Source organism: Adiantum capillus-veneris, chromosome 10 (genome assembly GCF_014529385.1).
Source record: "Adiantum capillus-veneris isolate H3 chromosome 10, ASM1452938v2, whole genome shotgun sequence".
NCBI lineage: Eukaryota > Viridiplantae > Streptophyta > Polypodiopsida > Polypodiales > Pteridaceae > Adiantum > Adiantum capillus-veneris.
Genome location: NC_140940.1, coordinates 38,637,887 through 38,652,196, shown reverse-complemented (window position 1 = coordinate 38,652,196; position 14,310 = coordinate 38,637,887).

The following is a 14,310-nucleotide window of genomic DNA, read 5'->3' as shown; positions in this document are numbered from 1 at the left end:
GGAAATAAGTTGTCCATAAGGACTCCAAGGAGACGAGGACAAAGATAGAAGAGAAAGTGTCACGATTTGAAGCTTTTGAAGAGATAACGAACAAGAAAAAAACAAAAAACAAAAAGGGTTATAAGGACAAACCTCCTTTATCTTATCTAAAAGCTCATGGTTATGTGTCAACCATATGAGGCATATATTGTTCACTTAACATGCATGCAAAAATATATTTAACTTATTTCTAAAATAGATACCTCAAAATAAAGATATTTACAATAAGTAATAATATTAATAACAATCACAATGAGCCTCACAATTGCTCTAATACCACTTGTAATGCTTATTGATTATGGCAGATAGTTATTGCTCACATTCATAATAAAACAACCTATCTTAACCTAAGACAACACTTGAAAAATAACAGTCAGTAATACTATACAAAAGGATGCAGTAGACTATATTTATCAAGAGAGTGAATTTGTCAAGTGGAACTCCATTTATAGATGGAGTGATACATGCAAGTAGTAGAAGTGGCAAATGCTAGTGCATCCACATATATGGCTAGGTGTTAGTGCATGAGGAAATCTAGGACAAGGTTATGCTCCATGTGGCATGAAAATAAAATGCTAGGTGTAGGCATGTTTCCCACAATGATGTGAGAGTAGAACCATAAGGGGTTGTTCACATAGGCATAGGATAGAAGTAGGTTTAGAATCCAACAAATGCAAGATGCCATTCTAGTGCCAAACCCTAGTTTTTGCATGGTTCTAACCAAAAAGTCACAGATGATAGAGTCAAAAGCCTTAGCAAAGTCTAGCTGTAGTAGCACCATTTTTTGATTGGGCTTTTGGAACACCTCTAATCCTAGCATTACAGCCAAGATGTTCTCCAAGATTGATCTACCCCCAATGAAACTTGACTGTGCTACATGGATACCCTTCTTCAAAAAAGGGGAAATCCTTACTGCAAGGGCTTTGGCCATCAATTTTAATGAAATTTCCTTCATGGTGATAGGTCTCCAATCAGATAAGGAGGTAGGAATGTCTTCTTGGGCAGAAATTTAATGATACCTTGCTTTAGAGTACGATCCATGCATTGAATGACCCAAATTTCATTGCTAGTTTCCACCACTAGTGAGCTCAAAATATCCCAACATGTTATCATAGATCTTTAATCAGACTACATATGCCAGGGTTCTTATCATTACCCAACTTCTTTAATGCCCATAGTAATTATTTGTCATGAAAATGACTTTTCAATATTCTTGCATTACATTCCTTAATGCATGGATCCACCACTGATTACAAGATATCAATATATTTTTGTCTCTCAAGAGTTAAATCCTCCTTCTTAGTCAGAATGTTCTAGTAGTAATATTGATGGCATTCTTCCATTCTCTTAGCAGGATCAATGATAACACTCCCATCCTCTTTTAGTATCCTATGAAAACTCTCTCTAGCCTATTTTTCCTTAAGCTTGAAAAAAAATACCTTTGAGGAATAATTCTTTTCTTTAAGCTCATGTTGCCTGCACAAAAATCTAGCTCTTCCAGCCAGCTCTACTTCAAAATCCATAGGCACTTTTCTAGCATCAAGCAATACTACTATGTCATTCTCATCCAAAGTGCTTGCATGCCCGGCCATTACATGTTTTACCAACACTTATGCCTGCATTACTTTTCTCTTTTTCTACACAGCCACAATCTTACCTACATGTCTTATGCAGTGTTTCATCTCCGCACACAAGAAGAGCCAAGTCTATGAACCGGTTGTTCCAACCCATACTTACTGATGCCCAAGTCCAGTGCATTATGTACAGCAAACAGAAAAGTTTGGTTTTTCAACAATAGATTATTGACCATAAGGGGTCTTGCATAACAACATAATTTAAAAACGTCCACATCAATTGTATCAGATAAGATCAATACCCAAGGAAAGTGTTCAGAAAAAGGCATTTGAATGTCAACAAACATATGAGCAGAAGGTGGAATCCATTTAGAGCCCAAAATCTATCTAATCTATACCAAGAAGCGGTGTGGGATTGAGAGTACGTGACATGTATACCCATAATTACCGACACGGGTTGACAGCTAGGAGTCAGCCTAGTTACCAGAGGTTAGTTCATCCCATTCATCTCTTTCCATTCTGGTAATGATTGTACGAGTGGAAGTAGTATCATTTCTATTGGAAACCATGTTAAAATCCCCTCCAACAATCCTGTTGTTGGCCAGATCAGCATATTGTAACCATTCCCACAGTTCTTGAAGATACATTGGGTTATTTCTAGCATAAATATTAGCAATGGTTCTCAAACCCCATGGGATGGAGATCAGGAAGATTGAACATTGACCACTAGGATGGTCTAACAACCATTGAGGATGCAAAGACACTTTGATACAAGTCAACACACCTAAGTATCCTTGAGAGGCCCCTCCATAAAAACAATGAAACCCTCAATAATGAAGCACCTTATGTGATTGGACATGCATTTTGTGCTTCTGAACAAAACATATATCTAACTCTGAACAAAACATATATTAAACAAGTACAATCTTGTGGGGTCTTTCAATCCCTTAACGTTGAAAGTTAATAGCTTCATAGGGTTGTGACAAGTGAATAGGGACTTTAACGTTTATGTTCACCAATGAAATTGAGCTCTGGTGTGAGAGCATCCTTAAGGATGTTAGCCATGACATTTAGGTCAAAGTCCTTAGACTCTTTCTCCAAGATGGCATAACCAAACGAAGTACGAGGGTCAAGTTGGAAGGAGGGGGGGAGTGAACCCATCATCTGAATAGATCAAATATGGATGTGGTATCAACGCAAAGGTTGAGGTAGGTAGCCGATTTGATGTGGGACCGCCCCTTTGTACATGCATGCTTGGGGGACCTCGTCAAGATAGAGACGAGCACAAATGAGCAAGTCCTAATCTGCCATAGATATCCTCTCTCTCTCTCTCTCTCTCTCTCTCTCTGTGTGTGTGTGTGTCTCTATCTCTTTTCCTTTTTGGTGGTAAACTTTCTCTATATTCATTAGGAAAAGTTTGGACTAAAATATGGGCCTTGTAAGAATTGTTGATGTGGCATGCTTTCAAAAAGTGGGGATTGGTAAATTTTTTGCAAATAAGATCCAAAATTCTCGGAGGCTAGATATTTAGAATCTACTCTTCAAATGCTCTCTATGGATATATAGCATGCATGTATCGGACATTGCCTTCATGTAGATCTAGAAAAAGGTGATTTTAGATTATCGTAACGGTAACAAAACCTGGCTGATTGAAAAAAATGGCATAACTTTCATAGAAGTCATCCAAACTTTTCAGACCTTTGCTCTTTAGAATCCATTTTTCAAGAACTTTCCAATGATAGGTCATATCATGGGGTTCTAAGCAATATTTAGAGGGGTCTACTGGGTTGCTTTCTTTTGTACAACATTGATGATGTGGCACTCTTAAAAGGCCCAAAAATGAGTTCAAAATTTTCCTAATGACACATATCTACCGGCCATCTCTAACCCATTTTCTCATTCTCTCTCCTTAAGGAAAAGTAAAAGGAACCATTATTCAGACTAAAAGGAGTAGCTGGACCAAATTTGCAGCAGCAGTTATACTCCTCCTGCTCTAAAGCGTCGCTCTGTCGGCTCTTTCAATTCCTGCATCTTGACTTGGCTTTGTTCACTTCTCGTCAGGTTCCGCTTCTTCCACAATAGCCACCTGGTCTTTATCAACATCTCCTATTTTGTCTCCTTTCAAATCATTTGCAGCAGCCTCCTCCTATCCCTCGCTCTGTTCACCTCGCCCTTGTTGTACATAGTTAATTCTTCCAAATCCGTTGGCACCTTTCCCTACCAACCTTGCTCGTCAGCGACATTTTGTTTTTTCTCTCCTAGCTCACTAGGGTTCTTTCCGAATGTTATCCCTTTTGCAACTCGCGGCCGGCGTGATGCTTTTTCTTGCCAGCGCATATAATGAAGGTAACCTGGCTCTTCTACTCTATTTCAAAGTCAATGTACTGGTCGTCCACTTGTATAACTGGGTTCGTCCTAGATGTCGGACTCTCTACCGACGTGGCAGTTAGGTCCATTTATCGGTAACCGGCCCTTTTTAGAAAGGATTAAACCCCCCCCTCGTTGTTAAACCACATATCCGTTTGAACACAGGCTAGGAAGGCTAGGAACAAACCATCGTGGCCATGCTAGTGGTTGAGCATCACGCCTCTCACCGTGGGCGTGCGAGTTCTCAAACCTTGCTGATGTTCAATCATCTTTTTGGATTGAGCATTTGGCCTTTTGTGTAAACCAAGGCTCTTGGGAAAAAAACTAAGTGTCGAAATTGACCTACTGAACCGGCCCAGCCAGTCAACACACACGCCACTTGGATGACTCTCAAGGGTGCCACATCCTTGAGAGTCCGATATCTAGAGAGAGCCGAGGATCGACATAGTGTTTTTGGCTGCGAGCAGCATCGACAGCTAAAACAAAAGCAACACAGAGAAAGAAGAGCGCTGGCGGGCAGAGAGGAGTGTCTACAAAGGCTTCTATAGACAAAGGCAATAGACACTAATTTTTTTATTTTTTAAAAAAACAAGGATTCTATAAAGATTGTTTTATTTACTTTAAAAGTAGAAAAAAAAGATGGTTCCCTCGCTGGATCTCAGATAAGCCAGCAAATAAAAAGAGCCATAGCTTCTGAAGACTTTTTTAAAGTTGACAACAACGAGTTAAAGGAAAAGGTTAAAGGAGGGCATTGATAAGGAGAGTGGGAGAACCGACGATCTCCAGAGAAGAGGACAAGAGTTGAGGGGAATTGGAGAGTAGCAAGAGGTGAGCCGATGAAGGAGGCATTATAGAGGCAAAAAGAAAGGGCTCTCTCTCTCTCTCTCTCTCTCTCTCTCTCTCTCTTCATTATCAAGAAGCTGCCAGTGCCCATTAACAACCAATTTTGTGATTAAAGCCCATATTGGTTATGTATTAAGTATTTAGATATAATTTTAAAGCTTCCAGAGCATCTGATAAGCCTAGCTATTGCTTGGTGTTATGCATCCTTCTCTAACTATTTTCCCACAGTAGGTAGCCCGATGCTAACCCGTCTTCTTGATCACACATAAGCTCTCCGACAACGTGGAAATCAGAGCCATATGCACATGATAGGCCATGGAAGAATGCACACCATTGCTTACCAATAGCAATGTAAGGTCTAGCTCAAGGGTAGGCTCTTCATAATATGACACCCCTACCTCAAATAAGGTTTTCTTCATGGTGTGAACCTTACACTATAGCTCCATTGTTTTAGCTTTGGCATGAGATTCAATCTCTTTTGACTCTTCCCTCGCATTCTTCAATTTCACCCTCAAAGATAGACATGATAGGGTTGACTAGATTTTTGTGTTTGAGTAGCCATACGCTCTTATTGTGCACCTAGAAGCTCCTCTCGAGCCTTGGTCATGTACTTTCCATCATATAGGAATAATCTCCCCTCCCTCCTCCCTAAGCACTAAAGGGCACACGGTCTTTAAGGACGATCCCGTGATTGAATCTACAACAACAAATTGAGGATGTGAATCTTGAGTAAGTTAGACGTCTAGCCAAAAGTTCCCCGTCTTGGCGGCTCCTTGGATTTGAATCCGATACCTACGATAAGGCCTAACCATGGAGCATGTGCCTTTTGGTGTCCCCAATGCCCAAACAAAAACATATAAAGTAAACCCACATAGGTAGAATTAAACTAGGAGACAGAAAGTAAACATGAACACGCCCCTTTCAAATTGGACAATGGAGTTTACCTTTCATCTCGTGCACTTAGTTTGCCTCCGTAGATCCCATCATGGGTTCTTCATTAAAGACCACGTGATATTTAGTGTTGAGCCCCCCCTCCCCCAAAGTAGAAATTGGTAGTGTGCTTAGATTAGAACATATCGTTGCTTTTGTAGTCATTGGCAAGCTGTGCATGTTGTGCTCAGGTTTCTCATCACCCAAATTAGTAGAAGTTTCCTGAGGTGGAGCTCCCACCTGTGCATTGTGCACGCACCACTTATTGAGGTGGACTTCATGATATACCTTTCCTTGAAGAGCTTCACACCAAATTCTATCGAGTTAAAAGTCATTGCAATGGTGGTAATCCTTTGCCTCATGGAGTAACTCACCCCTATGGTCAATAATGCCTCCGAGATACAGTAGCTTATGTAAGCGATCTTTAAGTCCTATGTATGTGTGCATGTGTTTGTGTGTTTGTGTGTGTGTGTGTGTGTGTGTGTGTGTTTGTGTGTTTGTGTGTGTGTGTGTGTGTGTGTGTGTGTGTGTGTACGAGCTTGCGCAACCTGCCTATAGAGGGTCTTGCTCACTTTTATCAATGATCCGCTAGGTGACTATGAGCACAATCATCTGCAAGGGCATGATGTGATTATCAACCTCGTTGCAATGTTGTGGTAACATAGGGATATGATCTTGCTAAGTGCAGTGCTCCTGTTTGTTGCAAGGCTTGGGGGTGTCAAACTGTTTTCATAATCAAAGAGAGTGGGTCACGATTGGTGTCCTACTCACATGATTCGTCCACAGCTGGACCACAATGTCGTGAAGGAAGGCAAGGGACTACAATGTCTCTTGTAACTATCTGAAAGGTAGCATTTCCAATAAGCTTAGATTGAATTCAAACAACTCCCTCCCTCTACACACACAAACACACACACACGCACATACACAGAAGGGGAGGGAGTGGATATAAACATGGTTTTTCATTCTATATAGGAGCAAATAGTACAAAAAAATGCATATTTTATAACAAAGTACTAGTCGAAAACAAAAGGAATCCCAAGCCCAAAAAGAGATCACCATCAAACCAAACCTCATCTAGTCTAGCTATATATAGTTCTAAGAGAAAAATCAAGTTTTGAAAAATCATTTAGGTTTAAAGTGAAGCTTGCGAGAGACACAGGTTCACACCTCATAGCACCCATGGGCAAATCTTGTCAATGGAATTCAGGCGATTAATTGCCATCTTTAAGGTCCTAATGTTAGACCCTTAATCGACGACTACATGTGCTTTCAAGGATTCAACTTACTCCTTGTGTTCTTTAAAGGTCCTAATCCCAAATCCTAAACCTACTACGTGTACCAAGCTAGAGATTTAACTTGCTCCTTGTGTTTTTTGAAGCACAAAGACAAATATTGCACATAATGTTGGAAATTTTCCATGGATCTTAGGCCAATGGTCTAGAGGTAAGGGGCCAATTTGAGCCGAGCTCAAGGATTGCCTACAAAAAGGCAAGGGGATAGGAGGTGAGAGAGGTTTGAGACACATAGGGCTCCCATCGGTATATCATTGCTATTCTTAGCAAGGCATGGTCTATTCTTAGGAAGACTTGCATGTAGGGAATAGTGGAGAAGGAGGCGAACTCCTCTCGGTGAAGGATTACATGGAAATGATTTCTGGGGGAAGGGAGAAGGACATCAATGTACTGCTCATAATCTCTCTCTCTCTCTCTCTCTCTCTCTCTCTCTCTCTCTCTCTCTCTCTCTCTCTCTCTCTCCTAAATTGTGTTAGGTTTTGAGCATAACATGCTTCTAGAGCTCCCTCCTCAAGCCTTGGTTGGAATGCTACAATATTCTCTCTCTCTCCCTCTCTCTCTCTCTCTAAAATAGGTGGCAATAGATGGCTCTGAGCCCTACTTGTTACGATATTGACATAGAAAGATTCCAAGAAAATCATGCCTAGTTTCACTTTTCCACTTTTCCTAGATAGAAAGTGGGAAGAGAGAGAGAGAGAGAGCGAGAGAGAGAGAGAGAGAGAGAGAGAGAATGATGAACTAAGAAAAAACCCTTAAGCAAATGGGATTTATGCCCCTTGCATATGATCCCATACAGACCATGTCTGTGTCTGAGCTTAGCCTAGAAGCGTACAACCACACGCACTCGTAGAGAGAGGCTGAGATTATCCTATAAGCGTACAACTCTGTACTTGTACCACGCCCTCGTAGGGAGAGGTACCATAAGTCACATCTTGTCCCATTGACTTTGTATGTGATCGTGAGTGTATTAGGGTAACTGTAAATATGGAACTTTACATGTGAATAACGTAATCTTTTTTTTAAGATATCAATGATGTACCTTGTTGTTGATAGAGTATTTAATGTTATAGTAAAGGGACAAAGCATATGTTGGTGGTCCAAAAAGTGGTGTCTTTAACACTAATTTGATAGCAACTTACGGATCCCAATTTCATGTGTCCCGTATGAACATACCAACCATGTTGTGTATCATTGGAAAGATTTTGACAAGGAGAATCCAAAATTGCAATGTTTGCAAATTTAAGATTTGCAAAAATTTTACCGTCACAACCATCAAAATGTGAAATAGTGGTACCACCAGTACATGCTTTCACCTGGAAGCGTATGCAATGATGGCTATTGTACATGCATACAAAGCAAAAAATAGAATAATAAGCCCTTGGGGTCCATGATAGCCTCAATCATGTGAGCCGTTGGTATACGTGTCGAGCAGGATTACACTGGAATGGATACATCACAGTGTAGTGTTGCTTGTGAGGTTATATCCACGGAGTGCTAAAGATGTGTATCACTATCATTGATCTATAGTCAATCGATAATACATGGGCACATAAGAGAAGCTTTGCTTCACATGAAGATAGGAAAGCACTTTTCTTTGTATAGTGGCTTCATATGGAGTCTGCCCAAGCACTTTGCTTTGCACAACAGAGATATTTTGTCCAAAATGAAAAGTAAAACATAGACAAAAAACAAACATAACTTGAAATGGACTAACCTTGTCGCCACTTTTGGATAATGCGCTTGAATCCGGCTCATAGCCATATATGCGAAGGACTTTAGAGTTGTTGGATGTCCTACAGCTCTCTATTGTATGCCTTGAGCTTCCCTCATCTTCTCCAAGTTGTGTGCATTTCCCTACAACCCTAATTCCAACAATTGGTATCAGAGAAGGTTGCATCCTTCCGGGCTTAGTCGCCAGAATAGCTCCAGCACACGCCTACTCACTTTCTCTGATGGCAGTGAGCTTTGGCGAGCGTTCATAGGTCAACAAAATTTTTGGATGAACTCGTAGAGCCTGTCTGCTTATATTTCTAATTTGGGCTCATTTCCGCCTCCTTTTTCCACTACAGGCAGTGCTGCACAAGCTATTTAGTCATTTTGTGCAGAATTTTTATCAGTGCCGTTTTCTGCATAACACATCCCCTTATAGTCTTCTATGGCTTGTTCTATATATCACGTGTTGTTCCCGCTTCATTTATGCTGTTTTTGGATAGTTTTCACATCACGTGCATCATTTACCATGGGTGACAACAACATAGATGTGTTCAAGATGTTTGGTACTGAGGAAAGATTGGATGGGGACAATTACCCTATGTAAGCTTACATAATGCAACATTTTCTTGTGTCAAAGGGAATCTAAAATATTGTGCAGGGCATTGATGTAAGTCCTAGTTCTGAGGATGTAGGCAATGTTGTGGATGTTGCAGGTCTTGTTGCAAGGATTGTTGCTGTTAGAGTTTTTTTGCCTACAACATAACAAGCTCGTTGGGATGTAAAGGATGCACCAGCTCATGCATTGATTGCATTGTATGTGAAGTGCACCATTACTCCTCACATTCGTTCAGCAAAATTTGCAAAATAGGCTTGGGATATTCTGGATGGTCTTTATGCAAGCTGCAATGAGGCAAAAATTGCATTGTTGTGTAAACAATTGGAGTCGAAGATTATGCATGAGGAAGATGATATGGACACTTTCCTTGCTAGTGTCAAGGATATCAATTAACAACTTATTTCAACAAGTGAAGTCATTTCATACAATTCCCTTCTGTAGACTGTTTTTGATGCCTTACCAGACTTTTGCTAGTACTTGGAGACTTATGACCCAAAGGAAATCCTGAAGTTGTCAAGTTTGATGCATTATGCACATTGCTGTTGCAAGTCACTTTCCAGAAAAAAAACGACTAGACAGCATGCAGTTGAACATGCTTCTATTCCTACTCAGGTGGTAACAACAATGCATCCACTTCTTATAGTTCTTTTGCGAGTGGAAAATCACCTATTCCTAATGCTTCTACTAGTAGCAATTCATGTGGAAATTCTCGTGATAAGGACAAAAAGAAGTTGCGTTTCCATTATTGTAAAGCTAATGATCACTTGATGAAGCAGTGTCCTAAGTTGAAGGCCAAAGAGGCAAAGAAGAAAGAGGGTGGCTCAATTGCAAAAGCTAGTTCCACTACAACTGCAACCATTGTTGAGTCTTTTGTGAAAGGAGGTTGTGATGCTGATGTTGATGAAGAATGGGATTTTAGTGTAGAGTTCACTTTTACAATCCTATTGTCCATGATGCATGCATGTCAGTTGCTGCAGATTCACATGTGTGGTATTTCGACAGTGGCGCTACAAAGCACATTACCTCACATTGTGAATTGTTCACCTCTCTCAAGTTTGTCCCTCATGGGAATTCAGTCACTTGTGCCAACAATGCCTCTTATCCAGTTCAGGGAATTGTAAAGATTGTGCTTACTACTGCAAATGGCAGTTCTTTCACACTTGTTGATGTACTTTATGTACCTGGGATGAAGAAGAATCTTTTGTCTGTATCTGCACTTGCTAGACTTAGACTTGTAGTCAAAATTGTGGATGACAGATGTACAGTTCATGATCTCAGTTTTGGTGATGAAAGTGTTGCATCCGGTCCTTTGTGTCGTGGGTTGTATAAGCTCACTTTGTATGGCAAGTGTGGACAAAATTTTGCAAATGCATTTGCAGATTCAAGGGCTGTTTCAGATGCAAAATTGTGTCATGTACGTTTTGGGCATCTGAATTTTTCTAGTTTGCTGCGTTTGCAAAAATCTAATATGGTTGCTTCTTTACCGCCTCTTGAAGCACCTATCAAACATGTTTGTGAGGGCTCTATTTTGGGTAAGATGCAATGTTCTAAGTTTCAAAAGGATGGTTCAGTTAGGGCCACATGGAGATTGCAGCTTGTGCATAGTGATGTTTGTGGGTCCATGCAAACTCCGTCCTTGGGAAATTACCTTTACTTTGTGACTTTCATTGATGATTACTCTAGGCATGCATGGGTATTTTTGCTTAAAGCAAAGTACAAAGTGTTTATGTGCTTCAAACGATTTTTGGCTATGGCTGAAAATGTCTCAAAATGTACTATGGGCACCCTCCGTTCCGATCGAGGGGGGAAGTATATGTCTCATGAATTTAATGCATTTCTAGCTAGCCGTGGGATAAAAAACCAATGTACAGTGACTTATACGCCTCATCAAAATGGTGTTGTTAAGAGGCAAAACAGGTCACAATGTATGGTCAAAAGTCAAGTTTTTCTGCATTCTTTTTGGCTTAAGGCCATCATGTGTGCCACTTATGTACTAAAATGTTGTGTTTGTGGAAGATTCTGTTCAGCCCTTGCTGTCATGTATTAGAGATAGTAATGTAAGATCACAGCAAATTTATGACACTTTGTTGCCTCTTTTCAATGGTGGAAATATGAATTTAAATTCTAATGAGGAAAATGTATAGCTTATGGGGGTTTCTGAAAATGTTACAAATCAGCCTATTACTGATGCAAATGTACATGATGTACTTGATGAGGAAAGGGCTAAAAATGAGCAGGCTAGAGGTATGGAAAAATGGTTGGTGCATACTTTGCGTGACAATAAACTAGATACACCTTTGTCTAGTCGTACTCGCTCAGGTTCTTTCCATATCTATGCATCAAATTGTTATGCTTTGGCTATGTCTAGCCTAGATGATGTTGACGAACCTCTATCTTTTGATGAAGCACATAATTCAAAAAGTTGGATGGCTGCCATGCAATCAGAATATGATGCACTTATAGAAAATAACACATGGACTTTATGTGATTTTCCTCTTGGCAAAAGGCCATTGGTACAAACTGGGTTTATAAGTTGAAACGCAAGCCGGATGGTGAGGTTGATCACCATAAGGCTCGCTTGTTGAAAAAGGCCATGCACAACAAAATGCATAGATTATGAAGAACATTTTTCTTCACTTGTGGTATGACTACTGTTCATCTCCTATGTGCATTGGCAGCTCATTTTAATTGGGATGTACACCAATCAGACATTGTTACTGCTTTCTTGAATGGTGACATATTTGAGGAAGTTTATGTAACACAGCCTCGCGGTTTTGTCAAGAAAGGACAAGAGGATAAGGTGTGCAAATGTAAGAAGGTTTCGTATGGGTTAAAGCAATCTCCTCGTCCAAATGAGGCTTTCATAACAGTCCCACCGAAAGCACATTGTATGTCAAGCGTGACGGTGATGTACTTCTCGTTGTGGTTGTTTATATAGATGGTTTGCTGATAACTGAACCAAATGAGACATATTGATGAAATTAAGGCTTCTTTGAATGCTACTTTCAAGATGAAATATTTGGGGGTGTTGCATCATTACTTGGGTATACAGCTTAAGCAGTGTGATGGTGGTATTGCATTGTGTTAGAAAAGTTATATAGAGACATTGCTATGTATGTTTAGACTTGAGGATTGCAAACCTATTGCCACTCCCTTAGAAACATGTCTGAAATTGAGTCTTCATGATGTTGGTGATCCTACAGATGTCACTCTTTACCAAAATACTATTGGATGCCTCATTTATGTATGCAACACAAGGCCAGATATTCAGTTTGCAGCCTCACAGGTCAGTAGATTTATCCATAGCCCATGATCTAAGCATTGGCAGAATTTTATGAGGATTCTTTGCTAACTTAGTGGCACTTTACATCTTGGTTTGTTTTATCCCAAGGGGGGATCATTGCCGCCAGATTTACATTCTTTTTTGAACTTAGATTGGGCTGGTTGTTTTGACACACGAGTGTCCAAAAGTTGTTCTTGTTTAATGCTTGGTAGTTCATGTATATCATGGTTGAGCAAGAAGCAGCCTATTGTGGTCACTTCTAGTTGTGAGGCTGATTACATGGCAGTCTTTAGAGCTACGGTTGAGTGACACTGCCAACACTATCTACACTGATAGTCAGAGCGCATTGACAATTGCGAGAAACCCAATTTTTCATGCTCGCACAAAGCACATTGAGGTGCATTACCACTATGTTAGGGAGAGGCTCTTAGTAGGAGAGATGAACTTGGCTTATGTGCCAACATAGGACAACCTTGCTGATCTTTTCACAAAGGCATTGTCTCATGAGAAGTTTGAAGCTTCCTGCAAAGCTTTGGTCTTACTCCCCTTTATGGACTGATCATGCCCTCAGGTCATGGCACTTCCCTTTACTCATGTACCAGCTCTCATTCACCTTATCATTCCAGGGGGGATTTGTTGCCATATACATGTGGTAGTGATGTGTGTAAACACACTTAGGACCACTAAGTCATTTTTTCCCTCTTTAAGAGGTTTTTCCTGCCCTACATTGTATATACGCTCATCACTCTAGGGCTATCTATCTTTTCCATTGCACACTAAGTAATACACTCTCTATTGTGTGCCTTGAGCTTCCTTCATCTTCTCCAAGCTATGTGTGTTTCCCTGCAACCCTAATTTCGACAAATATATCAACAATGTTGCAATTACTAAGGCACAGGTCCACTCGATAATCTTTTGGTTGATAAGCATGCTTATTATGAAGCTTGAGGATATTAAAGGCCAAAATTAATTTAAAATGGAGTACATTTGATTGTGGAAAACGCATCATAGATGGATGGTGGATAAATATACCTAATGTGGTGCTCTTACAGAAGCGAGAGTAAATTATGCTTGGCATGAGCATGGCGATACTTAGTCAAACACGGAATTCTTCAAGAGCATGTATACCAAATGAGATGCACTTCAAAATGTAGTCGAAGGAGGAAATGATGTTGAACAATGCTTTTATTGAGAATATATATGTCAATTAACGCATTTTGGAGAAATATCTTGTACCTTGAAATGTTTTGTTGATTGGGGGGAGGGGCTTATTGGATAAACACGTTGAGTGCAATTCTTTGGTGGATATGTAAGCCTATTCTTGTGTACTTTGAGGGCACCCAAATACCAAAGCACTTGACACCGAAGTTGAAGTGGCCGCATGTGCATATTTTAAAGGGTTTAATGTGAATTAAAAAGCCAATGCACGGTGTTGGCAGTGAAACAATGGCACAAAGAGGAGGGAGAATCACATGCAACAGTGGTCATGGGCATTGATTGAGTTTGACCATGTGTTGAAAATGCACGAGCAGGGGAGGCTACTTCTAGTCTGCCCCACTCCTAGTGGTTTTGGTGTAGGTCTAGATCGAAGTTGGCACATGATTGGAGATGCTTCCTGTGCAAACAGGTAGCGGCAATAGACGTCATCCA